This window comes from Bos indicus x Bos taurus, chromosome 1 (assembly GCF_003369695.1).
Source record: "Bos indicus x Bos taurus breed Angus x Brahman F1 hybrid chromosome 1, Bos_hybrid_MaternalHap_v2.0, whole genome shotgun sequence".
Taxonomy (NCBI): Eukaryota; Metazoa; Chordata; class Mammalia; order Artiodactyla; family Bovidae; genus Bos; species Bos indicus x Bos taurus.
This window is the reverse complement of record NC_040076.1, coordinates 51,534,441-51,546,735: the sequence shown is the minus strand read 5'-3', so window position 1 is coordinate 51,546,735 and position 12,295 is coordinate 51,534,441. Positions and strand designations below refer to the sequence as shown.

Here is a 12,295-nt window from a genome sequence, read left to right as displayed (position 1 = left end):
TATAGATGTATTTATATTGGGTTGGCCAAAAAGTTTGTTCAGATTTTTCAATAACATCTTGTGGAAAAACCCATTAGAATTTTTGACCAACCCAATATATATAAATACATACATATACATATTTAAATATATATTTTCCATTAATGTTGCCCAAGAAAATCAAAGCATTTCCTAAATGTTACTACTGAAAATTAGGATCCAACTTAGGCCACAGAGTCTTATTTAACTGTTGAAATTATTGTAATGCAGTGATTTGACTTGTTCAGTATCCACTAAGTTTAATTATATATTTGTATTTTAATAGTAAAAAAAGCTACACTTTTACTGTCAATACTTTACTGAATGCCAATGCATAAGTTATTCTCACAAGGATACTTGTAAATTTAAAAGAAGTATTTAAAGTCAAAATTCTTAAATGTATACCATAAATGATGACTAATAAGTGATACATATATACCTGCTATTTGTTAATCGCTCCATCATGTCCAACTCTTTGTGACCCCATGGACTGTAGCCTGCCAAGCTACTCTGTCCATGGAATTCTCCAGTCAAGAATACTGGAGTGGGTTGCCATTTCCTTGTCCAGGGGATCTTCGCAACCCAAGGATTGAACCCAGGTCTCCCTCTTTGCAGGCATGCTCTTTGCCATCTGAGCTACCAGGGAAAATTTATTTAGTATGCATATATTTAAAAAAACTACTGTGGGAAGTAATGGCCTAAAGAAAAAATAAGTGCATGCAAAATAGCCTGATGTCATAATGTATCTGAAAAAAAAACACCCTGAAAGCTCAAAGGCCTGTTATACATGTTCACTGATGATTTTAAGGGCAAGGGGGCCCAGCTCCTTGAGATGTGTAACTATTCAATAAATCAGTGTTATTATCCTGTGTTCAGGACATTGAATAATATAATTCCTCCCCTCAGCTCTACATTTATGCATTTCTTAGCTAAGAGACAAGTGTCAATGTGTGTGTCATAGCCGAAGCTATTTAAACTGTGCCCATATTCATTTGTCTGTATAGACAAAAAAGTTGGCTGCCGAAGCAGAGGAGACACAGACATGAAGAACAGGCTTTTGGACTCAGTGGAAGAAGGAGAGGGTGGAATGATTTAAGTGAATAGCTTTGCAATATGTACATTACCATATGCAAAATAGATTGCCAGTGTGAGTTTGATGTATGATGCAGGAGACCCAAGCCATTGCTTTGTGACAACTTGGAGGGATAGAGTTGAGATGAAGGTGGGAGGGAGGTTCAGGAGAGAGTGGGCACATGTATGCCTATGGCCGATTCATACTGATACATGGCAAAAAACCATCTCAATGTTGAAAAGTAATTATCCTCCAATTAAAATAATAAATAAAAATTTTAAAAAGTTGGCTGCTGAAAACACAGCCTTAAATATTGAATTGCCTAGTTTCAGTTCAGTTACCAAAATGCGGTTGTATACCCACCTGTGTGCATGGGAGCCGTTAGGCTCTGGGAGGAGTATGACAGTAAGTCGACGTACTAACTAGGAAACAAAGTGGTAGGCGCATTTCTTGCCCTCTACGAGTTAACAGTTTTGCTGGGGAGGCACAATTTCATAAAATAAACAATTTAGTTAGGATTATTTAAATATGAGTTTTTAAAATGTTTTCCCCCAAAATAGGAAAAAAAAAAAAAAAAAAATAGGATCAGTGCCAGAGTGTTCAGTTCCAAAGTGATGTTCTTAAACTTTAAAAGTTTCTTTGGAGTAGCAAAAACTTTCCAGGAAGTGAAGCAGTTTATAAATAGCTTCAGATCTTTGTGGAAATATACTGAAATACTGATAGAAAATGAATCCATGGGGATTTGACACCTCAGCAAGACCCTCCTTAGCAAGATCTAAAATAAAATCAAAGAAGTTGTTCATGGATTATGTACCTATTATCAGAGACATTCATGCAAAACTTTAGGTTAGGTGGTGACAGGAATACAACCACAACTAGAAAGTGAGATACAGTTAGTGAAATTCTCAAGTACTCTCTTAGGCTGATTCTGCCTTGAGAAAGAAAAACCCCACTTTTGATAACAGATGAAGAAAGACTATGGAGGAGACACATTCTGGTAAGGAAGAGATTTCTGTACCAAGCACAGTAAAGATGACATTTCTAACCTATGGGCATGGGGTTTATTTGCAGTGTTACTACTATTGGATCAAATGTGTTGTGCAGGATTTGTGACATAATAGGCATCGGGAAAAAGGTTTAGATTTTTTTAAAAGGACTATATCTTTAATATGTCTCAACAGTGTGATTTAAGGGCTTTCAGCAAAGTCTTCCTATCTCCAATTAACTCTCACACTTAGGACTAAAAAGTTCCATTATTAGCAATTACTCAGTGATGAACATCATCCTTTCCTTTTGTCTCTTTTTGAAGGTGGAAGAATTGCTGAGAATGGCAGCACTTTCGTTTCTCCACTCTTTAGATCAATGCTTGTTAGATCACTTTCCTGTTTGATCAGAGAGATGGGAAAACTTGAGAATGAAAGGAGGTGAATATGGAAGGGGGTAGGGAGAGCCGAGACTGCAGAATGGAGTCAGAGTCCTAGAAGACAGCAGTGCTGGTTTACCAATATTTCCCTGGACTCTACTGAATGAAACATGGATTTGTTACAATGACTTGAGAGTTAAGGAATCTTTACTTTATGTAGGAAATGACCTTCTGTCCTATCTCACTGCAATATTGCTAGGATAGAAATAACAAACAACTTTTAAAGTTCTCTGAGCATTGCTGAAGAAAATGATTATAATGTTGTGATAGTGGACAAGTTATCAAATATCAACTTCCATGTAAATCTGGGTCAAAGAAAATTTAACCACAGGGGAAAGAAAATAAATCCATGAGACTGCCTTTAGCAAGGTCACAGAGCAGAATAAATTCCAGCCCTGAGAACCCGTGATTTCCTTCCTGTTCTTCTCATCTTTATCTGTTCTATATTCCACTGTTTTCTTGCTAATGTCCCTTCCCTCACCTTTTGCCTTTCTCAGTAAATATTTTCTTTTCAAGACCTGAGGATATTGCCACTGTTCTGGTTATTGCTTTTGCACTTGTGTAGCAGCTTTTAAATTCTCATCTTTTTTAGCAGCTGCAGCCAGACAAACATATGAGTCAGTGGGAGGGGTTTAGAGGAACTGGCTCAGTTCTCCAGGGAGCTGTAACCTTTTGGCAGGCCAACAAACAGGCATTTAAAGTCCAATGACTGCAAAAGCTCTCTCTGTACATGGGATAGCAACTGCAGTTTTCCCAAGGTCTACCAAGAGTTTTTTTCAGATGGAATCAGGTTTCTGCCTATAGAGAGACACATTCCTAAAGGCTTAACTCTGACCTTATAGCTAAAATCTGGAGACAGCTGGGAAGTGATAAGGGGTGGGGTGTTGGGGGCGGGGGAGAAGAAATGTGGGAATATGAAAGTGAAAAGGTCTTATTAAGTATTCTCCTTAGGTTTGGTTGCCTGTATACCTTCCACTCCAAATGGTGAATCAAAGCTTATCTTTCTTTCTTTTTTTTTTTCAGTAGTTCAGGTTACCAAGATATTTCTTTTTGCAGTGTTCACAGAAGTGATTCTCAAAGTATAGTTACTGATCTGGTCATCCTCAAGGGCCTTCTGGTGGGGTGGGCATTTTCAACACAGTCTTTTTCACCTTTTATCCTTGGACAATGACAGTGGTCCACAGGCTAAGATGTTCCTGTGACTGAAGCTTCTACTTCAATAATTGCTGATATTTGATTTAAAAAGCCCTGCCAATTTGATCAACCTAATGTTAAGAAGAAAATAAAGATAGGAGTGGGTTGTTGACTCCTACAGGAAACCAGTTAAATGATTTCTTATGTCTTTGTTGCCTTACATTGTCCTTCCCTTTTGCTTTCTTCTTCATTGTTTATCATAAAATGAAAAGAATAAGAGGATCTTGTTTGGAAGAGATGAATCATGGAAGATTTTTTTCTTTGTGGCACATAGAAACAATTGTTCTTTTGCTAAATGAAAACTCATATAATACTTTCCTTAATATGCGTTTTGCCAAGATAAAGTTTCACGATAAGCTCTGTTTATACTGAAAAGGGCAACAGAATAGTATCTTAGTTAACACAGAAGAAAGTGATAATGAGAGGCCAGTTGGAAAGCCAGAGCCACAGTCGCAATGAGGCTGGAAAGTTTACTTGGTGACGAAAGGTACCAGTTGGGGTTCTTGGTTTCAAAGAATAGAGAACCTCTGGCTAACACAGGCAGAGAAATAATTTGTTGGAAGGACATTAGGTTTCTTACAAATTATCTAGAGAGCTAGAGATTGAACTCAGAAAGAGCCTGGGGACCAAGGGAGGATGAGCAGCTGAGAACATAGTTGAGCTCCCTCCACTACTCAGAACTGGTCACTATTCTTGTTGCCCCTGACAACGATGCCCCTGAGCATTTACCACTGCACCACTGATCACTGCCTTCTGCTATGGGGGTCAGAATGTTTTCTGGCTACTTGAGCAACTTGATATCTTTCTCAAGAATCAAAGGGCCAGTCAAGAGCACCTCATTGGCTGAGTCCAGGTCAAGTGTGTTTGTCCAAATATCTGGGGTTGGTGCCTGATGAGGGGGTGTGGTGAGGGGGTGGGGTGAGCATGAGATTAGGAGGGGGACTTTTTCATTTTCAACTCAATTTATCTATCTGTTCCTCTCCCAGCAGTGACAAGAAGGAAGCCTCCTTCCCTCACTTACCTGGTTGGAGGTGAAGATATCCACCTTGTATTCTTGCAGTACTTTGTATATTGTCTTTACTGCATTGTTGTGTTTATAATCAACACATCTATTTTCCCCTACTAGACTGAATTTATGGAGAAGGATTGGAGTTATGTTTTTAGCCTCATCACCTATAGGACCTAACAAATATTGGGTGCTTCAAACATATTAATCAAATTATGTTTAGTTAAATCACAGGGAAAGCTAATACAATGAAAACATATGAAATAATAATAGCAGACAAGTATTGAAAGAGCACTTGTAATATACTTACCATTTTCTCATTTCATTCTTATGACCATCCTATAAAATAGGTTCTATTCTTTTATTTATTTTACATATGGGAGACCAAGGGTCAGGTTAACTAACTTGACCTAGTTTATGTAACTGAAACTGACAGAGCAGGGATTTCAGATTCAGGGCAATCCAACTTCATCAGAACTGTACTGCCCCCTGCAGGTGAATCAGAGAGACGAGGAAATGGATCCAAATATTCTCTGTTCTCAGATGTTCACCTAGGATGGAGGGCATTTATTTGAAGGTAGACAAGCCAGGCAAGAGAGTTTTATGTTTACTGATATAAATGACATCTGTGAGTTTGGCGTTATCCTAAATAAACTTGTATTTCATCATAACTTGACTAATGAAGTGTTCCCTATTTATGGCATTCTTAGCTCTGTGTTTACCTCATAATATAAGCAAATAAAATAAGTATAAATAAACCCACATAAATGTAGATTAGTCAAGTCAGAATTTAAAAATTTTGTATCTCACATCAAAATCTTTGTTTTCTTTATGTAGTTAACCAAAGCCATATTTTACCATAAAATTTAAAAATTTTGAATATTTTTTCTCATCTTTAGAAGTACAAGCTTTAGAAAGTGAACTAACATCACAATTGTCTGCTTTTGAAAAGAATTCTTGCCTAATTATTAGTAGGAAAATAGCAGTAGAAATTTTTATTGGCATAAATGTATGTATTTTGTTTTTATGATAAGTTGTATCTAAGGGAGACGATCTACCTTCTTTTATCAAAAATGATGAAATCATGGGATTGCCCCCTGGGAAGCATCAAAAGCAAATGTTTTTCATGATAGTTCAGAAGGCAGAATAGAGTGAATTTGAATGTGATTTCTTTGTATTTCTATAACCAGTTGCTAAAGCAAGGATATTTTCTGTTATATCATCATTTTATTCCTGGCACTTGAAGCATTATCACAGAAGCATGTGGAACTCATACTTGTAATTGCATTCTTATGCATAAGTCTTCTTCTATACATTGCTCTGTTACTCCTAAAGGCTAATTACAATCTGTGGATTTACTCAAATTATAAACTTCAAATAAATGGACAAATAATAAATGCAGAAATAGAGGAATAATTTGCATTTAAGTAGGCTTGTGGGAAAGATTTTGCAGGTTGTGGAAGCTGAGTGTATATGTATTAGAGGGAAGCGAGAGGAGAGGGAAGGAAGGAGTGAAGGTATGAGAGAGACAGGAGATCGTTTATGATGACCGGTAACAAAAGAGTGGAAGGAGAAAGATCAGGTTCAGTAATGGAGAGATTGGCAGTGGAAACAAGGGTAACATAGCCCAGGAAAGGAAACACAAAGATCATAACCTTGAAGAGGTGGTTCTAAGGGATGATAGGCTGCAGGGTGGCTGAAGTGGATCACAGTTGTAGTTGTCTGACATTGAGGAGGTCATGAAATGATGGTGGGCTGTAGAAGATTTTCTCTTGGATGCTTCAGTTTTTAAATAACTTGAGAATCACACTAGTTACCAGATGATAGTGATAAAGATGTAGCAAAGTATACAAATGCTCAAGTGTACCTCCAAAAGTGCACTGAGAGCGGGTGATGGGCAATTATTGGGAAGCTGCAGTGGAGATTATGGGATGCCAGCTCCTCCAGCCCACTGAATTCACAGGAGCAGAGGAGAGTAGCATCTGTTTGAGAGCATCAGACAGGAACAGAGATTTCCTATCAGATTAGGAGAAAGTGCATTTCTTTTTGGCTTTGGCTTTAACTATTAACAACTCTTAATGAGTTATAGGACTTTCCAGGTGGTGCTGGTGGTAGAGAACCCGCCAACCAATGCAGGAGACAAAAGAGCCATGGGTTTGATCCCTGGGTTTGGAAGATCCCTTGGAGGAGGGCATGGTAACCCACTCCAGTATTCTTGCCTGGAGAATCCCATGGACACTGGAGCCTGGTGGGCTACAGTCCAAAGGGTTGCAAAGAGACGGACAGGAATGAAGTGACTTAGACGCATGCAATGACTTACAACCATGTGGTAGATGTCGTGCTGGATGCTGGGAATTCAGAGATTTAAAACAGTGTGTCATCATGAAGAGGATGGATTTTGAAGCTAGCCACAGTTGGCTTTCAAATTTGACATCATTGCCATCATCATCTCTGTGGCCCTGTGGAGTTCTTAGCTTACCTGAGAGTGTTAACTCTTCTGTAAAGTAAAAATATTGATAACTTACAGCAGTGTTGTGAGGATAAAGTAAATAGTAAATAAAAGTTCTATCACAGTGTTGTCTTGCAGTTGCCATTATTATTATTGTTATTTTGGTTTTTAATCTAACTGGTTGAGGAAGCTCATGAACATAGCCATGCGCTGATAGAAAGACTGAAGTAAAATAATCCCTGACAATCTTGTTTGGGAACTCTGGCTTTGGGCTACAATTTAATGAACCCTAGGCCAGACAATTTTGTCATCAAGATGAGATATGGAGATAGAACATGCGTGGGCAACATTAACAGCTCTGCCATGTGTGGAGTGGTCATGGACGAAGCCTACAAGTAAGACCCAGAAGACACACTTGCATCAGAAAACAGAAAAACCATCTGTCTGGGTTTCAGTTTCTTCATTCACTGGGAATATAGGCTTTCTTTCTGTTTGGTTGTTGTGAAGATAGTGAGATAATATAAGTGAAAGTGCTTTGACAACTCTGCGTGGTGTGTATCTGAAAGGTGCTATGTTTAGGAATTTTTGTGGGCAGAATTTCCAGTGACTGCTGTCCCCACTATCCTTAAAAGAGATGGAGAAAATGCTTTCCATGGGAGATTAAACCCAAGAGTTAAAAAAAAAACAACTTCTCTTCAATATAATTCAAACATTCATGAATCATAAGATAGGGAGAAGACTGAAAAATGTTGTAGCATGTACATGTTCAAAAATGTAGGAGCGACCTTGCTTGGTAACTTCTAGAGTTATATTGTCAATCATTAGAAAATGTTTTGCTTAGTAACTAATTCTGTAATAGGATGAAATGTGACATTTTTCTAAGCCATTCTTAGATCCTTAAAAGGAAAATAAAAGCTTCCATTGTTTATTTGGAAAACTCTCAGGAAGTGAGGATTTCTTGCCCACTGATATTTCTCTTCAGACTTGTGTGGCACTTCCTTTAACCAATCAGCTGTCTCTGTTACATGTTCTTCCTCCCACTGCCTGTCTGCTGTCTGGATGGAGCAAGTTCTACACATTGGACTTGGCTCTGTGTTTCATTTGGCCTCCAAATGATTGGTTGGATCTAAAGTTTTTAAGATCTATCCAGTTTAAACCATGGTAATAACAAGTGAAACTGAGTAAGTATAAGGGATTGATTCCTCAGAAAATGCCACCCATTTAAGACCAACTAAAAAAGGTTAACATTCATAAATAATAATGGCTAATATGTTGTGAGTGCATCTTTTAACTGTTTAAAATCCTTGCAGCGATACATTGAGCTTGTTATTACTACCCAATTTTAAAAACTTTTTGCATTGGGGTATAGCTGATTAACCATGTTGTGATGGTTTCAGGTGGACAGCAAAGGGACTCAGCTGTACATTTACATGTATCGATTCTCTCTCAAACTCCCTTCCCATCCAGGTTGCCACATAACTTTGAGCAGAGTTCCCTGTGCCATACAGTAGGATTTTGTTGGCTATCCATTTAAAATAGAGCAGTGTGTACATGTTGATCTCAAACTCCCCAGCTATCGCTTGTCCCTATCCTTCCCCTGGCAACCGTAAGTTTGTTCTCTAAGTCTGTGAGTCCCTTTTGTAGATAAGATCATTTGTATCATTTCTTTTTGAGATTCTGAATATAAGGGATGTCATACAATATTTCTCCTTCTCTGTCTGACTTACTTCACTCAGCGTGACTATTTCTAGGTCCATCCATGTTGTGGCAAATGGTGTTTTTAAGAATTGAGGGTTTTTTTGATCACATGGTTCAGAAATTAAAAAATTACTTATTGTCCATTCTCTGTGTGAGACAAATGGCATGGTGTTTTGTTTGGAGACCTGAAAGCTGAGATGTTCTGTGGCAGTTAGGGCACTCCTAGGAGGCCTGTGGTGAAGTGGGATAGTGCAGTGATAAGGTGATGGTTTCCAGAGACCATGGGAATCAGAATGGTGGCCCGGCCCAAGGGAGATATTCGTACTCTTGGTCACGACTCTCGGCCTCTGGTTTTATATGCTGCGTTCTCAGGCACATTTTGTGCTCATACGAGAGGAAAATACCCTTATTGGCACATGCAGGTGCCAAAAGGTTTTCACAGACGCTGCCTCTGATAGTTTCTGAAGGGCTTTTCAGCTGTCACCATGACCCCTGCTGGACTAAACACATGTTTAAAGCATGTGGAGGAACGGTCAGATTTGGAAGCCCCGCTGCCACTTGGTATTATTCCTGGCTCTGTTTTGCGTTCGGCTTGCCAACATTCTAATTGTGTGGGGCTCGCAGCTGCCACAGTCATACTGGTCTCAATTCAGTGTTTCCCAGCTCCTGAAGATTCCACCGCTTCTGCCAGAAGTCCTCCCAGTTGTTACCACACTGATTGCTATCCAGTTCGGAGGCAGAGCTGTGACGTCAGTCTCTCTCTGTCTTCTTCTCTGTCCTTCTCTGTCTCTGTCTTGTGCTCTAGATCAGGCACTGGCTGTTTTCTTATTTATTTATTCAGCTGAGCCACATGGCTTGTGGGGTCTTAGTTGCCCCACCAGGGTTTGAATCCAGGCCCTCAGCAGTGAAAGTATGAAGTCCTAACCACTGGACCACCAAGGACTTCTCTGGGTTTTTCTTATTTATTTACATGCTGTACCTTCATGGAGGACAGCTCTTTGCTTGTAGGCAGCCTCCACAGGGCTCTGTGCAGAATACTTTATGAATGGCTTAAATATCACTCACAAATGTCTTTCTAGTCCCCTCTGTTGTTTCTTGCTAAAAGTGTATCTGGGTTAATGTAAATGCTTCTGTTAAGCAGGAGGTCTTTCCTCTGTATCAACGCAGTTGTTAATTGGTCATGAGTAGATCAGTTGTGATATTTAATTCTGGCAGCTTTTCATAGAAGATCCACCCTGTTTATTCAAATGATCCCCTCAATTTCCTGCTGTCTCTGGTACCTAGAAGTAGCGGTCTAGATTGGTCAGCTACTATTTGCTTTCGTAAGTAATGACTGTGCCACATATTTCAGTTGGTCCAAGTGAAACCTCATTAGAGTGTATAATGTAGCTGAGTCTGATGTTTTTGAGTGGCAGCCCTGAAGGAAAGGGAAGAAATGTGGACTGGAAGGCAGCTAATGTTTATCTCCCGGAGAAGCCATGTTTTGATGTTTATCAGCATTTTCTCATTTAATCCTGACAAAAGCCCTTTCATCTAGTTATTTTACTTCTATTTTAAAAATAGGGAAGCTAAGGCTCAGAGGGTTAAATATATTCTAGGGCACATATATGTCTAGTAAGTGGTAGAAAGGCTCAGAGGGTTACATATCATATTCTAGGGTACATACACGTCTAGTAAGTGGTAGAAATAGTTTCAAATCCTGATTGGTCTAATGCCAAAGTCACTGTTCTTTTACTTGAACACCCTGCACCCAAGGTTACTTCTTTCTTACTTGGTGAGTGTATAAATGTATATGTGTTGATTCGGAAGGCTGTTTACCTGTCATCTTACCAACTCCAAGACTGCCTGCCACAATTATTGCGTACTCTATGAGATGTAAATACAAATTACTGAGGCTCATTCAATAGTCCTTTCTCTATTTGTATGACACAAGAGTGGTCCCCAAATATCACGTATCTCAGGAGGTTTAAAACTATACCAATGCCTGTCCTGGTTAGTGGCATTTTTAGCAATCTCTCTTTGGGAATTGCTTTCAGAGCACATTTTAAAACCACAAGTGCTGCTAAGTCACTGCTAAGTCGCCTCAGTCGTGTCCGACTCTGTGCGACCCCATAGACGGCAGCCCACCAGGCTCCCCAGTCCCTGGGATTCTCCAGGCAAGAACACTGGAGTGGGTTGCCATTTCCTTCTCCAATGCATGAAAGTGAAAAGTGAAAGTGAAGTCACTCAGTCGTGTCCGACTCTTAGCAACCCCATGGACTGCAGCCCACCAGGCTCCTCCGTCCATGGGATTTTCCAGGCAAGAGTACTGGAGTGGGGTGCCATTGCCTTCTCCGTTAAAACCACAAAGCCTATGATATTTGTGCCAAATGTTCAAGATGACTTAATGTCAAAGTAAGAAAAGACATTTCGTGTGGAGCCCTGGACAAGCATGTTGGGGTCTTGTAAAAGGGTTGGCGCTGCCAGAGTTGAAACTACTATAAAGGGATGGACCCTGAAACAGGAGGGAGGTAGTCGAGCACTGTAGTGAAGAATATGGGCCTGGGAGACAGTAGATTTGAGTGACTCCATCCCTGTCGCTTAGTAGCTGTAACTTGAGGCAGTTATTTGATTCCTCTGGCTGTTTCACGTTTCATTATCTTTAAAATGGGGATGACAATTGTATTGACCAGGGTTCTTGAGATACTGAACCAATAGGGGATTGATTGATTATGAAGAATTGGCTCATGCAGTTATGGAAGCTGAGAAGACCCATCCTCTGCCATCTGAAAGCTGGACACCCGGGGCAGCCAGTGGTATATGGGGACTCCCAGTCCAAAGGCCTGAAAACCAGGAGTGCTCATCAGCACTGAGTGTGATGATGTGAGTCCTGGTCTGAGGGCAAGAGAAGACCTGCGTCTCGGCCATCAGTGAGGGAGGAAGAATTTTTCCTACACAGCCTTTTTGTACTATTCAGGTCCCCATTGGATTGGGTAATTCGTACCCACAGTGGGGAAGGCAATCTGCTTTACTCAGGCTACAGATTCAGATGCTATTCTCTTCTAGAACACCTCTGCAGATAGAACCCAGAAAAAATGTCTAACCAGGTGTGTGGGCATCCTGTAGCCCAGTCAAGTTGACACATAGAATTTACCATCACAGCAGTTCTGTCTTCTTCCCTGCAGATTTTTGGCAATAAATACTATAAGATGCTTTTAGAGCTTAGCACACTGTCAGGCACACAGTAAGCAGTAATAAGGCACGGCTGTCATTTCCTAGGTTTAGCGATGAAATGTGTTCTGTATTATGCCAAGGGTGTTAATGTTTCTCTGAGGCCTTCATTAAGTAATATGATCAGTAAGCAACCTATTAGGTTAACTTTTTAAAAAAAATAGTATTGTGGAGGATGGATTAGAAGATTGTGAAAGTAGACACAGCAAGTTTCAGGAACAATAT

The 12,295-nt window shown here is 39.8% G+C and overlaps 1 pseudogene; it reads right to left on the bottom strand.

Moving 5' to 3' along the window:
* LOC113897677 overlaps positions 1-9,497 on the bottom strand; it is a 34,680-nt pseudogene extending 25,183 nt beyond the window's left edge.
* Positions 9,498-12,295: the final 2,798 nt, after the last annotated feature.